Source organism: Typopeltis vanoorti, chromosome 22 (assembly GCF_054136105.1).
Source record: "Typopeltis vanoorti isolate ZY-2024b chromosome 22, IOZ_Tvanoo_1.0, whole genome shotgun sequence".
Classification (NCBI taxonomy): domain Eukaryota; kingdom Metazoa; phylum Arthropoda; class Arachnida; order Uropygi; family Thelyphonidae; genus Typopeltis; species Typopeltis vanoorti.
The window spans coordinates 90,355,821-90,373,908 of record NC_143570.1 but is presented as its reverse complement, the minus strand read 5'-3'; the positions used below and the strand labels follow the sequence as shown (position 1 = coordinate 90,373,908).

At 34.0% G+C, this 18,088-nt stretch overlaps 1 protein-coding gene across 6 annotated transcripts in view; it reads right to left on the bottom strand.

The window, feature by feature from the left end:
- The window catches only part of LOC150094561 (transmembrane protein 198-like), a 261,654-nt gene that overhangs the window by 211,415 nt on the left and 32,151 nt on the right, over positions 1 to 18,088 (bottom strand). For all 6 annotated transcript variants that reach the window (XM_090411785.1, XM_090411783.1, XM_090411787.1 and 3 more), the window contains exon 3: positions 7,543 to 7,735. The gene's annotated coding sequence lies outside the window, so the exon portion shown is untranslated. The remainder of the gene's footprint in view (positions 1 to 7,542; positions 7,736 to 18,088) is intronic.

Sequence of the window (18,088 nt, the reverse complement as noted above, 5' to 3'; positions counted from 1 at the left end):
GGCCGACATCTGCCAAAATCCCACAACCATTTTGTCACACTATGTTGATGATACAGCAATACTGACTAGATCTCTATACCCTCACTTAGCAACTAAATGATTCCAAGACAGCATCTCCACACTAGAAAACTGTTTATAAAATAGAGATTCAAAGTAAATAAGTGCTGCAGTAATTTTCACCAGACAGTTAGCATCCCCCAAAGATCACATACAGATGTTTAATTCTATAATCCCATGGCAACAAAATATCTCACTGTTTATCTAGACAGATAAACAGTGACACTTCACTGATCACTCCAAATTCACCTGCTCAAATGCAACCAAAGCAATTGCTTAATATATGACTAACTGACGTAACAAGTTAAAAAAAAAAAAAAAACTACTACTTTACCAGTCAGCATTAAGGCCAATGGTCAACTCACTTATGCTTCACATACTTGGAGTCACACAGCTACTTTTAACATCCAAAGACTGCAGAGTCCAAAACAAATGTCCGTATATGATACTTGATGCTCCATGGACCAGAAATTATCAGTTATGCTGGGACACCAGAAGTCCAGATATTCGCTCCCTACTCCATTCTATAACAGTAAAGTATTTCGCAGATGCTGCTGCACTCATATCAGCTCATCAGACAAGCTACTGACTACAGTGTAAAAGATTCCTTTAAGCACATACTAAAAGACATCCTCCTAACTGAAGAACATACCTAAACTAACAGTCCTAAAAGAGAGTCAAGCTCTCAAACTATCCATAAACAGTCAAGTCCTCATCAAACAAAGGGGAATATGAAAAGCTATTGAATTAATGTCATTATCCATTAACCTCAGTATTTTCCTAGGTCTATCTCATCATTAGGAGCTACTGGTCTGGGTTGAGACCTTTCCCATAATGTCTTGGGATACTGAGACAACTGATGTGAAGTCAACAGGCCTATATGTAGTATGGCAGTTGTGAAGATATCTCACACACAAACCATGCTTGGGTAAGCATAACACATCGTATTTAATTACTCTTTTTAGATTTTTGAAATGCTTTAAGATCTTAATCTTCCGAGTTGTAAGTTACTTAACATTCTTATCCAAACATTTAAGTTTTTTTCCTTTTTTTTATAGCATTTAGCTCTTACTGGCTTGATTTTAACAATATCCATGCATGGAACATAATCCTAGATTTCTCCTTATAAAGTGCATCTGATTCAATAATGATCTCATTTCCATCTTTTATTTTTCAAAAGTATGTAAAGTACATGCTCACATAGGTCACATTTATCGATTGGTAATTATCCATAAAAACATTCTATGAATAGCCATTTCTAAAACAGCAGCTCAGGATTTGATAGAAGATACTATACATGCATGTGTATATATATATATATATATATATTGTTGGATTCTGATTATATAGAGATTGAAGTAATTATTATTTGTTTCAGAATCCAACATGATCTTCCATCACATAGGCAAAACTTGTAAATATTATTTAATGTAAATCACTTATTTTACAATTAAATATTCATATAACTACCTTAATTTTGTCTAATATTAAATTAATTATTCAAAGATATATGTATTAATAATGAAAATACTGTATTAAATATTATTAAGTTATTTTATTTATTACTATGTTAATATTATAGAATTTGTACTTGATAATTTTAACTGTGTATTAATTGAAATGTAAATATTCTCTATTTATTTCTGTTATAGAAGTTTAGAGTTATGCAATAGCTCAATTTTATTATATTTTATTTGTTGTCATGGAGACGCATGAAGAAGCGAGCGTGAGTGGAACAGAGCGTGAGCTAGGACAAGGATAATAAAAAAAATTGAATGATATAATCACGTAATCACAAGAAAGATATTTATTTAACCAAATATTTCGGTCTGGAAATAGCAGACCATCGTCGGTGGTATTACAAGAACAGTTTAAAAAATATACAAGCTAGAATACTAACAATAGATCGTTGAAATTAGAACATGCTGCGTGATGTTATATCACTAAGTATGAAACGAAATATTTTGAAGTAGAAACATGATTGAATTTGCTATAAAAAAAAAAAAAAAAAAAAAAAAAAAAAAATTAATGAGTAATCTTGATTAGGCTTTCCCAGATTTTTGATATAGATATGCAGTCATTACGATTCAGGTTGGGATGATGGAGCAAGGCCTCCACGCTTTCCTTGAACAAACGTTCGAACCTATAACGGGATCTATGTAAGAGGCGCGTTTTGGACCAAAGGATGCTGTGGTCAGTTTCAATCCCGTGTTGAGCCAAACCAGACTTTTCAGGTTTATTGTGAAGAATGGATGATTGATGTTCTTGGATTCTTTTTTCAAGAGAACGTAAAGTCTGTCCAAAGTAAGAGAGATCACAGTTGCAAGGAATTTGATAAACTCCAGGAAGAGATAAAGTTGAGCGTTTGTCTTTAGGAGAAGGAAAATGAGAAGACAATTTGTTAATAGGAGAATACGTAGCTGTTAAATCATATTTCTTCAAAATTCTTGCGATAGGTTCTGAAATACCGGAGATATAAGGAATAGGCACTCGACATATTGAATCTTTGTTGTTTTGTGGAGGATTATAAGATGTAAGAAGACGTTGAATACTTTTTTCAGAAAAGCCATTGAGTTTCATGTGTTGCTGGATAGTAGAAAGTTCTTTCTGTAGATAATCAAAAGTAGAACAATTAGTTTTGGCTCTTTTGATGAGACAGTTTATAATTCCTGTTTTATGACATGGATGATGGGCTGATTCTTTCAGAATATAACGACCTGTGAATGTTGGTTTCCTGTATACTGTAGTTGTAAGAATATTTGAAGATGATCGGATGAGGAGAACGTCTAAAAAAGATAACTGGTTGTTTTCTTCTAATTCCATAGTAAACTTTATGCGATGATGTAAGGAATTAATACTGTTTAAAAAGGAAGATAAAGTGTTTTTACTGTGAGGCCAAATAGCAAATATGTCATCTATATATCTTACCCAAAAAGATGGTAGAGGGAAACTAGATGTGAAGAGGACTTTTTCTAAATGTTCCAAATAAAAGTTGGCTAAAGCTGGAGAAAGAGGACTTCCCATGGCTGTTCCTTCTACTTGGCTATAAAATTTGTTTTGACATATGAAATAACCAGAATGTATAACGAAATCGAATAGTTTTATAATATCTTGAGGAAAGATGTCAGCAAGTAGTTTTAAAGTTTCCTTAAGAGGTACATTGGTGTATAAAGATTCTATATCAAAACTAACCATAAGATCTGTAGGTTGTAATGAGACATCTTTTAATTTTTCTAAGAAATCTGAGGAGTTTTTTAAAAAAGAACTAGAGTTGCCAATGTAAGATTTCAGTAATTTAGCTAGATATTTGGCTATACGTTTGGATAAAGTTTGGATAAAGACACAATTGAAAGACTTAAAACTCATTTTGCAAGACCTCCTAGATTTTATGGCCTTCCAAAAATCCATAAGATTGACTATCCTCTTCGTCCAATAGTAGATTGCATTGATTCTCCTATTTACCGTATAGCCAAATATCTAGCTAAATTACTGAAATCTTACATTGGCAACTCTAGTTCTTTTTTAAAAAACTCCTCAGATTTCTTAGAAAAATTAAAAGATGTCTCATTACAACCTACAGATCTTATGGTTAGTTTTGATATAGAATCTTTATACACCAATGTACCTCTTAAGGAAACTTTAAAACTACTTGCTGACATCTTTCCTCAAGATATTATAAAACTATTCGATTTCGTTATACATTCTGGTTATTTCATATGTCAAAACAAATTTTATAGCCAAGTAGAAGGAACAGCCATGGGAAGTCCTCTTTCTCCAGCTTTAGCCAACTTTTATTTGGAACATTTAGAAAAAGTCCTCTTCACATCTAGTTTCCCTCTACCATCTTTTTGGGTAAGATATATAGATGACATATTTGCTATTTGGCCTCACAGTAAAAACACTTTATCTTCCTTTTTAAACAGTATTAATTCCTTACATCATCGCATAAAGTTTACTATGGAATTAGAAGAAAACAACCAGTTATCTTTTTTAGACGTTCTCCTCATCCGATCATCTTCAAATATTCTTACAACTACAGTATACAGGAAACCAACATTCACAGGTCGTTATATTCTGAAAGAATCAGCCCATCATCCATGTCATAAAACAGGAATTATAAACTGTCTCATCAAAAGAGCCAAAACTAATTGTTCTACTTTTGATTATCTACAGAAAGAACTTTCTACTATCCAGCAACACATGAAACTCAATGGCTTTTCTGAAAAAAGTATTCAACGTCTTCTTACATCTTATAATCCTCCACAAAACAACAAAGATTCAATACGTCGAGTACCTATTCCTTATATCTCCAGTATTTCAGAACCTATCACAAGAATTTTGAAGAAATATGATTTAACAGCTACGTATTCTCCTATTAACAAATTGTCTCTCATTTTCCTTCTCCTAAAGACAAACGCTCAACTTTATCTCTTCCTGGAGTTTATCAAATTCCTTGCAACTGTGATCTCTCTTACTTTGGACAGACTGGACGTTCTCTTGAAAAAAGAATCCAAGAACATCAATCATCCATTCTTCACAATAAACCTGAAAAGTCTGGTTTGGCTCAACACGGGATTGAAACTGACTACAGCATCCTTTGGTCCAAAACGCGCCTCTTACATAGATCCCGTTATAGGTTCGAACGTTTGTTCAAGGAAAGCGTGGAGGCCTTGCTCCATCATCTCAACCTGAATCGTAATGACTGCATATCTATATCAAAAATCTGGGAAAGCCTAATCAAGATTACTCATTAATTGTTTTTTTTTTTTTTTTTTTTTTTTTTTTTTTTTTTTTTTTATAGCAAATTCAATCATGTTTCTACTTCAAAATATTTCGTTTCATACTTAGTGATATAACATCACGCGGCATGTTCTAATTTCAACGATCTATTGTTAGTATTCTAGCTTGTATATTTTTTAAACTGTTCTTGTAATACCACCGACGATGGTCTGCTATTTCCAGACCGAAATATTTGGTTAAATAAATATCTTTCTTGTGATTACGTGATTATATCATTCAGTCTTGTGTCGCAAGTATCCTTAAAACAACAAATAAAAAAAATTATATAGAGGTAACAAAGAGAGGAGTTTTGGATTTTGAAGTGGGAAGGAGGAAGGGTACAAACAAGAGAGGTGAAGGTAAATAAGAGTTCTCAAGGGCAGAAATTCATGGAAACAGTAAGTGAGCAAAGATGAAGTGAATCTTATAGTTGGCTGAAAGCAAAATCAGCAGTGGTAATAAAAGGAAATTAATGCCGTAATCGGATAATTAGAGAACTGGACATTCAATGAAGAATTCTGAATAAATCCAGTCAGTCTAGAATTACGACTTATTTCTATACTACCATAAAAGGAATTGTACGGAGTTTAACTAGTTGATGAGTGATAAACAAGAATAATTAATGTACCCTACATTGTTGTCTGGAGTTATAAAGCGCGATTAATAATGTTTTAGTTATAACCTTGGAGAATTCTTATAAATGTGTTTCGCAAGTGTAATAAATATAATTTGAAAGTGTGCTCACGAAATATTGGAAGTACTGAAGATTATTTCTGGTAAGGACAGTCATATTAGTTTATTTCGGTGTATGAAGATTTAAGTATTAGTTCCGTTGCGCTGTTTCTAACATTAACTGTAGCATATCATCGAGGCTGAGAGTTGAAAATATAGTTACATTGAAATGATATCTACCGTGGTTAGTGCCTGTTATGAGTTAATCATAGAGTGTAGCTGAGAGATACATGGAAACTGATTAAATAAGAAATTCTATTGTAATAAATTGAGTAAAGAAACTTTGTGATTCTGAAACTGTGAATTTGTATGTGAAAGTTTGGAAGATTGAATTAATATGAATGACTTGACCTGATGTACTAACTTGACTGAGTTGTCATATTTAGAAGTGGAATTCATGTATTTGTTATATAACCATATATTAAATGTTTTGTTTGTTAATTTAAATATTGTGTTTGCCTGAGTTCCTTTTTATTGCACCGTTCATAAATATTCGAATCTTGCGGGAGCCCCGTGTGAAAATTAAATAATTCGGCCTATATAAATGAGGAGACTGCTAACTAATTAAGAATTGATCCCACTATTTTATATAGACTAATCTGAAAATAGGGTGGCGCAGTGTAAATATAAATTTCCCTACTTTTGGATCAGTGATCAATTTGCAATTAGTTGTTTTATTGATAAGAGTGATTTATAACAAGATGGCGGATTGGAAGAGAAGAAGAATGCCACAACAATATATATACACACACATACATTTTATGTTGAGCCCATACAAGAGGTTGGTTGGTCAACCTGTAGTACATTAGTACCATATATGGGTAGTGGGTTAGGAAAGGAGGAACTTGTTTACATTTGATTTAAAAGACTGTATATTGTATTCCTTGGGAAACACAACATGTGGAAGACTGTTCCACAATACAGCAGTTGCAGGAATGAAGGAGGAGGAAGAAAAGAAGCCTGTTCTGTGGGTTTCAAGGTGCACTGTGAAGGAATGTTAAGCAGCAGCTGCACGTGTTCCAACGTGTTTAGTACTAAGTGGGAGAATTATTGATGCTACTTCAGATGAACATTTCCCATGGAAATATTTGTAGAATACACAGTGCAGAAAACCAAATGTCTGTGCAAAAGTGGGGGGGGGGGGGGGAATGATTGGTAAGAGATGGTCATTAATAAGTCTAATTACTCTCCTCTGTATTGAGTTGATCTCTACACTCTCTATAGAGCCTTCTGAGAGAGTTTTTAAGGGCCCCACCCTACATGTGAGAGCAATATTCAATAGCTGGGCAGATTTGCAATTTGTATAAAGTTAACAGCAGTTCAGGGATGAAGTAACATCTTGAGTGAAAGAGAAATCCTAATTTTTTAGAAGCTGAGGATGCAATGGTTGGGATGTCTTTATGTCAGCAGAGGCTTGATGTCAGGGTAATTCAAGAAGAGAAATTTCAAAATTGTCTGGAAATATGGGTGGTGGCAAAAATAATACTAAGAGAAAATGGTTCTTTTTTTTTATGAGAGATGAGACAGAACTGGGTTTTATTAGCACTGAAGTTGATGAGGTTATCTGAACCTTATTGAAGGATGGCTTGGAGATCAGAATTAGGGGAGGTGGTGGTTGATGTTCTGTAGGTTGAGTTGTGTAGAGTGAGGCTGATCAAATGAAAGGGAAGAGTAAAATGTGCTGTCATCTGCAAAACTGTGTAATGGATTGGAGGTCAACTGAAGTAGGTCATTGATAGGTGTAGTAAGTTTTGCTATTGGGCTGGACAGTGTATTATGACTGACATGAAATGATACTCTTATTTCCATTTATATTGTACACCAGCCTAATCATATCATGAAGCATCACACACACACAAAATTTTGTGTGACGCTTCATGACTAATTACTTGCATGCTGAGAGCAACTAACTGACAAAGTTGCCTAATGAACAGACAATACATGTAAAATTACATAAAGAAGGAAAATGCTTACCTTTCAAGATGAATATCTCATCCAGAGTGAAATTATAACAATTGAGACATCACATGAAGTAATTTTATGTGTACAGTCTATTCATTTTGCTTTAATTATGCAGAGTACATTTCCTAATGTACACTGACCTACATCTTCACTTTCTAGGCCAGTTTGGACATTCTGATATCATCAATAAGATAAGAAGCTGGATCTATGGAGATAACAGAGCTAACAGTCAATGGCATTAGCTATTTTAATTACATGAAAAATATTATGGCATCTCAGTTTACAAATGACTACTTATGATCTTTCACACAAAAAATTTTGTTTGATGCTAGAATAAAATATGGACGAAAATACATTATACTTGATAAGAATTTATATTCTTGTTTTGATCAAAGTGTAAGCAAACAAAAGTTTATATTTTACTTTCATGACTAGCCTATATATAAACAGGTGAGTCGTGAAATATTTGTATGAAGAGACACAAATGACATTACATCATTTTGCTTTTTGTATTCCACAAGCACAGCATACTTCCTTCCCATCAGTGCCATGCATTAGCCTAATATCCTAGTTTGTTTCTTTTTTTAATAGAATGGTGCCTCAAAGGGATATTCTCATTTCTTCCCCCAAAAAATTAGCCATTTTCTCTTTGTGTACACCCTCTCCTCCTTTATTAGGTGCATTACAATTACAGTGCAGATCACTACTAAGGATGACTTTTACTGAAGTTTCATCAGTGGGCTCTAGACCTATAGAGATAGCGAGGACCACCTCAATAGCAAAAGTCATACTTTCCATACATAGAGCTGCACAATGGTGCATCAAAATATTATTACAATATTTTGGATAACAGATAACTGGAGCATATTTGTTTGTACAGTTATAAATTATATCATACTTGGTAAAAAATTATATTCTTGTTTTCATTCTCATTTTACTCAAGCATAATTAGCCGGCCTGGTTGGCCGACTGGTTAGCGTATCTGCACTCCATCCAAAAGGCCGGGTGTTTGAATCCCGTCGTGGGCATGGATGTTTGTTTGTGAAAAATACTAATGGTGGTGGTGGTCATAATGCCATACCAGATATAATGTTAGGGTTAGAGACCATAAAATGGTGGCAGTTGTTTGATGTACTCTCCTCGCTGAATGAGTATGAAAATTGCTGACAGCATTAGGACTACATTATGGCTAAAGGAGGAAAGTAGCAGCCCACCATTCTTCAAAATGTTATCATCATCAAATTCCTGACATTTACCCTCAAGGGGTGTACAGTATATGATAGTACTACATGAAAAATTTACATCATTACTAACTTCCTACCTACAATTTTCTGCCAAATCAATCTGTTACCTGTCAAGGCTACAACATTGTCAGATCTTATATTTATATATCTATCTTCTAAGGCACTTTTCACCGTATCAATCCACCTATATCTTGGTCTTCCTCTGGGTCTTTTTCCTGCCAACCTGGCAGAGAACACTTGCTTGGCTAATATTTCCTCGCCCATTCTGTTTAAGTGACTATACCACCTGAGATTAGCTCTGCTAACGCATTCCTGAATGCTGACAATGTCAAGTTCTTTCCTAATATCCTCCTTTTTAATATGATATTGCCATTGATGACATCTGTTCACACCCCTAATCTTTCTCAGGAGTCTCATATCTGTGGTCTCTAGTCTCTGGTCAAGTGTTTTACTTCTTACCAAGCTCTCAGATCCATAAGTTAAAATTGGTTTCAACACTGTCTTGTATACAGATAATTTAGTGTTTTGACTAATTTCTCTCTTATTCCATATAAATGTATTCAGTTGACTTCCTATCATACCAGCTTTATTGATTCTATTGCCTATTTCCATATTTAATTTACCATCTTCACTAAAAAACATGCCTGAGAAGCTGAAATGTTTTACTTGTTCTATAAGTTCTCCATTCACAATGCAGCTGATATTTTCAATGCTTCTGCCTATTTTCATTATCTTTGTCTTGTTATTGCTGACCATCATACCATATATATCACAACAGTTATTCACTGTAGTCGGGGAATCTTGCAGACTTGTAGCGGATTTATTTAGAGTATAACATCATCTGCATAAAGCAAGGAGCTGACATCAACATCTCCAATTTTGATATCAGGTTTAATAACACTTTCCTTCATAATGTAATCCACATAGATAATGAATAACAGAGGTGATAATGTACATCCTTGTCTGACAACAGATTCAACATTAAACCATCTGCCTGTACTTCCTTCAATTCTAACTGCTGACTTACAACTCAAATAAAGACTAAGTATTGCTTGGCATAATGATCCACTGACACCATACAACTGTAGTGTTTTGAATAGCTTCTCTCTTGGTTTTGTAGATCTGGAAAAAGTAAATACAGATCTTTGTTATATTCCCATGACTTTTCAACTATTTGTCGTAAAGTGAATATCTGATAATGACAGCCTCTATTTGGCCTGAATCCAGCTTGTTCCTCATCAAGCTTCTCTTCCACAATCCACAACCGTTTCTCAAGTATACTGGCATAAATCTTACCAGGAACACTCAGTAGAGAAATACCTCTGTAATTCTCACAATCAGTTTTATTTCCCTTTTTATATATGGGTACTATGAGAGCTCTACTCCAATCATCTGGAATTCATCCTTCTGTCCAGGCCCTCTGAACTATGCAGTGTAGCCACTGTAAAACTTTTATACCTCCATACTTGAGAATTTCTGGTCTAATATCATCTACTCCAGCTGCCTTTCCACATTTCAGACTTTTGATGGCTTTTTCTACTTCAAGCATGGATATGTATTCCTGATTGCATGCCTGGTCAGTGTTTTTTTTATCACTGTGCTGTCATCACTGCTAGTTTCATTTAGCAATTTTTCGAAGTAATTACTTTATATTTCAAGGATATCTTTTTTCTCCAGTTTTCATATCACCTTCATCTCTAATTCCTTTTACAGCACACTTTCCTCCATATCTGAGCTTCTTCAACAACCTCCAGAATATCTTGCCACGTTCTTGATATTTATTTTCTATGTTCTTACCAAAGTCTTCCCATGACTTTTGTTTAGTTAGTTTTACACAGTGTTTAGCTTTCTTACATTTGTCTATGTATTCTCTAAGAGCACAAGCTGACTTATTTGACAGGAACTTTTAATATGCTTTCTTCTTTTCCTTCACTGCCTCTTTAACTTCCTGTGTCCACCAGGAAGTTCTGATTTTTCTATCCTTGCAGACCTCACCACATGCCTCTCTGGCAGAATCAATCAATGTTTCCTTCAGAGCTTGCCACTGAATCTCCAAGGTTTGATTCCTGTTTCTCAAACTCTTTCATTTTTTCTTCAATAATCTTTGTATATTTTAGTCTACAGTTTACATCTGAGAGCTGCTCAACCTTTATTCATTTTAAAACTTTCTTACATGTTCTTCTTTTTGATATGAAATTCAATTTTATCCTGCTTAAGACTAAATGGTGATCACTTTCAATTTCAAATCCTCTGTACACACTAGTGTCCTGCACCAGAGAGAAAACATCACTATCGACAATAATGTAGTCAATGAGACTTTTCTTATTCCTTGCCTCTTCTCTCCATGTAAATTTGTGCACATTTTTATGTTGGAACATGGTGTTAGTAATAACCAGTCCATGTCCTGAGCAGAAATCCAACAAGTATTTGCCATTATTATTAGCTTTGCTCTTTTCTCCAAATTTTCCCAAAATATTTTTGTATGTCTGACAATCATTTCCTACTCTGCTATTTAGATCCCCAACAAGGACCAACTTTTCATTTTTCATTGTGTCAGTTGCTTTTTCTAAAGCCTCGAAAAATTCCTCCACTTCTACCTTAGACTTATTTGTGTCTATGGTCCCACCTTCTGTGGGACCATAGACACAAATAAGTCTCATTGTCCAGTTCCCCATTCTGATATTTGCCCATATCACTCTACTTGAAATTGCCTGCCATTCAAGAAGATTAGCCTCATATTTAGTGTTGAATATGATGGCTACTCCTTCTTTTCTTTGATTGTCATTGCCTGAATATAACATTTTGTATTTATTGCTCAGAAAGAGCTCACCAGTTTTGGTCTTTTTTGTTTCAGTCACCCTTATTATGTCCATCTGGTACTTATCTAATTCCTCAGCCATTTCTTTGCCATTCAGGCTTCTCATGCTGATAGTACTGATCTTCAATTCTGGTGATATTGAGTTGGGATGTATTTTAGAATTTGTTCCAGTTGCTGACTTTTCGCTGTTCGCCCTGGTTCCCTGGAAACAACGGGGGCCTTGTTTAACCGGGCAACGCACCAGCCGGCATGAAATTCTATCATGTTGTACCATCATTTAATATTGTGGTTTAAGCCAATAAGAATACAATTTGGTCAGCTAAATCCCAAATTGCCAGCCCATCCTCGTTCGTTCAGTATCCAGGTAGATACCTAACAGGGTGCACCACGAGAAGGTGAGGAGTGGACATTTGGTCAAAAGCCCTATTCGGTTCTCCACATTCCTTTAAAGACTATGTGGAGGTCTCCTCTCAGTTATACGGCTTTGACCCTTAAACACCCCTTCAAAATGTTAGTTACGGCTAAATGTTTATGACAGGCATTGTGTGAATAACAGTTAGTGTAAACCTTCCACAATGAGTCCAACTCTACAGAGATGACAATAAAATAATTATTATTCATAATTTCAGATTATTATTATGATTATTATGTGAATTTATCATTAAGTTGGCACATAGTGTTAGCAATGACTAGTCATACCCTGAATAGAACACCAGCTGGTAATTATCACTGGTATGTATCAGACAGAGATCTGCCTAAAACATTTCCATGTCTGAGATTCATTTCTTACTCTGATGCTGGTAATAATACAATATCAACTGTTCTTTGTAATGGCTCAAATGAGACTAAGGCACAAATAAATCTCAATGTGTAATTTCACATTTTAGAATATGTCTACATTACTCTTTCCGAAACTGCTTTATATATATATATATATATATATATATATATATATATATATATATATATTATACACATAGAGGCAAACACCAACTTATGATCATAATGCATTCACAAAAAAAAAAAAAAAATTGTAAGTCAAATGTTGATAAGTTGAATTTATTATTTTCATAAAATATACTGTTAAATTTACTGTTAAATTTTTTAGTGTGTACCTAAAATAAATTACCCTAATACAAAAATTGTAAATATGAATAATTCCAAAATAATTAGTCCCAATTAGTTAATTAACTAATTAATTAGAATAAACACAAGGCCTTTTTGGTTCAGTCATGAAAAGGAATAAAGTACAATATACATAATAACTTAGTATATTAGTATTTAACAAGTAGTTATTAATTTCTTATTAAATAATCAATGTACAAGTATTAATTAGGTATTTTTAAAATAAAAGTTTATTATAAAAATACATAATTTCAAAAATAATTACATTTTTTGTTCACTTCTTTTTTCTTCCATTTCTTACATTAGTTTGAAGCAGACCAAATTTCTATTAATTCCCTTGTGATGCAGAAGAACTAAGCATTGTTTTTTTCTATTTTGATTCAGAGTCTAAATTGTTAAACAGAGTTCTTCCACTTCTAACACAGTATTTACTTTTTGTAAAAAATAAACTGAACAGGGCTTGCTGTGTTCGTTCATTCATAGTTAAAATTTAAAAAAGTTTAAATTTTAACTTCATACTGATAAAATGTAATGGTTAAAATGGTAGATGTTATAAATAAGACCAGATGATACAAGCTATATGCCATTTTCATATCACGTAATTATGTCCGGTTTAGTTTCTTTTGAAATCAATTGAATTTTTTTGCCACTTCTGGTATTTTCACAATCACTACATCTCTGTTTGCTTTCATTTCAAGAGTAATCAAAAAAAAAAAAAAAAAACTATGTTTACTAGTATTATTATTTTTACAATTATTACATGACACCTCCAAAGAGTCCAAGGACCATTGTGGGAAGAAACTATTTCTTTTTTTTTCTATTTTTTTTATGACCTTTGAAATACACATCCCATTAATATATGTAATATGTTCAGCAAATGAAGAATATTCAATAAGTAATAGAAATGGGAAGGAATTACTGGACTAAATATCTTTCATTGCACAGTGCAAAACATCGATAAACTTTAAGAAATGAAAATGTTTGCAAGGACTTCAGGGTGCTTGCCAGAGCCTTAACAAATCCTGATATTCTGCTGGATAAACCTGTCAGCATTGCGACAGATGGTGCACCTGCAATGGTGGGGGGGAAATGCAGGATTAATTGCACTTTGATCACAGCTTTCCAAAGTTTTCCCATCTTCATTGCATTATTCATCAAGAACACCTAGTAGCCAGATACTTCAAGTATGATGTTATGAAATCTGATCTTGAAATTGTTAATTTCAAAAAGAAGACATTCCAACAGTTCAAAAAATGTATTTAAGAATAAAATTGATGTCTCTTTCTACTGCTTTGTAAGGTAGCTGTCAACAAGCAATGTCTTAAGTAGGTTTGTGGATCTATTGGAGCCTATTATTACTTTTCTTGAATAAAAGAAAAGATTTTGTCCTCAACTGGAAAATGATGAATGGATGCACAATCTAATGTTCCTTGCTGATATAATGAATCATCCACAGACTCTCAACTTGGCACTCCAGGGGAATGATAAGATTGTTTCTGATTTTACTCAGAGAATTTTCAGTTTTCAGAATAAAATAAGAGATTTTCAAAGAGACATATTATATATTATCAAGAAACTTCTGTAACTTTCCCAATCTCAAAAGGAGAGTAAATACATTCCCTGATACTGAAGTAAAAGACCACAAACTTGAAAAATACAGAGATAAATTGACTGCTTGGTAATTTCCTAGACAGGTTTGAGGAATTGCAGAAGATTCACCATACTAGTAAATCCATTCATGGTTGACGTGATCGCTCTCCAATTCTCGAATCTCTGGTTGCAGAATCATCTGCTGTGAAAATGTAACTATTGCAGGAGGGTCTAGGTCTAAATATGATCCATACCCCAGTCTACAATTGAGTACTGAAGTTTGATGACATTTGTGAAGCAGAAGCATCATACAATCCCTGAAAATCAACGAGCTAATTCACACAACCTTGATTACATATCAGCTGGATTTTCAATGACTCACATGACAACTATTAGCAATAAATAGCTTGATAAATGTAGCAATATCTGTTTGTGTCAAATTATTATCTACCCTATATACATAAAATGATAAGCCTTTTTATGCAACTTTTTTTCAAGTTGTTTGAAACTCAGGGGCTTCCCTGAGTGTCGAGTCATTAGAATTCAAGGAGAACCGACCTACCAGTCCAAAACGTGGGGGGGGATTGGGTGCCGTAGGCGCCGGGGGGGGGGGGGGCAGAGCCCCCTTTTGAAGACTCGACACTCAGAGTAGCCCCTTAGTGTCGATCTTCGCAATTCGAATCATCAGAATTCAAGAACCGGCCTACCAGTCCGGAACACGAGGAGAGGAGTGCCATAGGAGGCAAGGGGCAGAGCCCCCTAGTAAGACTATAATTTAATAAGGTGGTATCTGATTAAAATATCTCTAATTTTATTGGTTCCATGTTTTGACCAGACATTTACTAAGACAAATATCATTAAAAATTTGTTTTTACCCTTTTATTTCTATTTTTTGGCAGTCTCAGTATATGTTAATAAAATGCAAATGTGCCTATTTTTCTTACATGTTTCCATAGTTTATCATTGTTTTAACTATATTGAGTATATTAAATGCACTCAATATATTGTTGCCAAGGGAAAATTATTAAAACAGCTAAATCTTAACTTAAAAAAAAAAGTAGAAAAGAGTTAAAAAGGACTTGAAAATAAAAATTTGAAGCTAAAATTTCAGTAGTAGTAGTAGATACTTTTCAGTTACTTACTTTACTCAAGATGAAGTGGTACTTGCATTTAAGTGGCTAAAGACATCTTCCAAATGGTATTCTGTGCTTAATTCACTCGCATTTTCACTTAGATTTTCAGCTTCATTATATATCACCATCGTTCCAATATTACACAGTGTAGATGTTGGTAAATAATAGTCTTTAGAGCACTTGTTGTTACACCTGAGACCATACTTGACTGACAAAATAACTGTCAGTATTGGCAATTCTATCTTGTTTCTTAATTTAGTTTTAACTACATTTGTGGAACTAAAAATTCATTCAACTTCTGCATTAGAATTTGGCAGTATTATAAACTTATCGCACACTGAGCAATTTCTTTAAATGTATACATTCCAGATGAATCTTTGTATTCTTATACTTCAGCTCAGAATAGCTCAGTGTTTTCTATATTTGTCCATTTATTTAAGTGGATACTATTGTACTGGTATTCAGCAGCAGCATCTTTTTCTGTTTTTAGCATTATTTCTAAGTAACAGGGTTCTTTTAGGATATTGTCAACATAAAAAGAAGAGATTATTCTTAAAATATTCAAGTTTTCTGACAGCCTTTGCTTAAGCTGCTCCATTTCTAAGATTGTGCTCATCATTTGGTGTTATTTTCTTTTGTATCATCATCTCTGAAAATTTTCTTTCAAATTTGTAACCAAGATTGGGTTTAGGATCCAAATAGTCATCAATCTCTGACTCTAGAGGGTTGACTCTTGATGATGGTAGCCACAAATGTGTCTGCCATCATCCAGATTAACATATTAATCTGGATGATGAACATAATACTAACATATTAACAATAGAGTGAATCAAACAAGAAAGGTCTTCAAATAATCTCATCTTATTCAAACTGTTAGATTCGAAAATTTTGTTAACTTTCTGAACTTGAACTAGAACAGGATGCAAAAATAAAAGTTACAACAGCTTCCTTTCATCTTTGTACATCTCCCATAAAATTTGAACTTTGTAACATTTCTCAGTCACCCTCACAACTTCAAAGTGAGTTTTTAATTCCAATCACTGGCTGAGAATTCTTTCTACTGCAGGTTCACTGGAAAGCCACCTCATTGCACAGTTGCTTATAATTTTCAGAGGAGCATAATTTTCGTTGACAGTTTCATACAGCTCTTTGTACGTTGCTTGTCTGCTCTGCTCCATTTATTGCTCCACTTATACGTTTCAGCAACTACAAATTTTAATTTTCTTGGGGAAGATTCTGCACAAGTCCGAGACACTGCAAGTTGCAATGAATGGCATACACATCTAATTAAGATTAAGGAGAGAATATCTACCTTCAGTTGTTCATAAAAGCCATTATTGACACCAACCCTAACACTGGCATTGTCTGTTCCAATTGCAATGAGATTTTTAATGTCCAGTTTCTTGGTCAAGAGCTCTTTTTTCATTGCAGCCACAATACCACTAGAACCACCATGCTCAGAAATGTGTGCATAAATTTGTTGAATTTCTTGCTATAATCAATGATGGCAATTCCTAAAATCTTATTCACTGCGATTTTATTCGATTCATCTATTAGCAAGCTGAAATTTTCATCTCCAATATCTGCAATTAGATCTTCAAAATGCTCACTTAGAATATTCTTTACAATTGCAAAGCACTTGGTTTGGTGCATTTTTGCCTTTGGCATAATTTGACTGTCCAGGATGATATTTTTGCAAAGATCTACTAGATGACTGCAACTGTTCAATGATGAGTGACCACAAAGAGATAATGCTATGCTATGCTGCCTTCAAAGTTTCCTGTTTCATCAGATTTCTTCACAAGCATATTTGTAATAGGAACAGCCTTATATGGAACTGCAGCAGAATGCTTCTTAGTTTCACTATGCTTTACAAGGGCAATATTTAGCAGCTATCACATCTGCTAAACTTACAGTGGCCTTTTGTAGCATCACCAGGAGCTTCGCACAGCCATTTACTAAACATTTCCATTTGCAACTACTCTCTCCTAAATTTTGCTTGTACACTTTGTCTGTTTGCTTATTTTTGAAGAAGGGTATGCAACTGTACTGCAGTGAATTACGATCAGTCTCTGAAAACTTACTTATCGTAACTACCAACCAGAACACTGTGCAACAGACTAACTTGTATCGGCACTGTCAACTGAAAGGTGGCAAAACGGCAGACTGTTGGGCCAGATGACTGACTGACATCATTGTGCGTTTGAAATGTGGATGATACTCGCACCAAACGTACAATACAATTCTTTATCAAATGTGAACATCTGGAAAACTTTTTAAACATTTTCTTTAAGAGTAGGTTATGAAAACAACTAAAAAGAGCTGAAACAAATTCTGGAGCTAGGTGCTAGATTAAAATTTCTGGAGCTAGGGAAGAAAAAAAAGGAGCTAGATCTAGTTCCAAAAAAAGCTAAATTAGCAACATTGGCTCAATACAGTTAAAACAATGATCAAGTCGGGATTTGGAAAACATTTGTTAGAGAAATGTGTACTACGCGATTTTTGAGACTAATACAAATGGACAGTTTATAAATAACATACATGCATTTCTTAATAATATAATTTTTTTTTTTAAATATGTATATAACAATTAAATGTGTAAGCAATATTTGTTCATGTGGTTCTTACCTTAAGCAAGTCTGGCCACC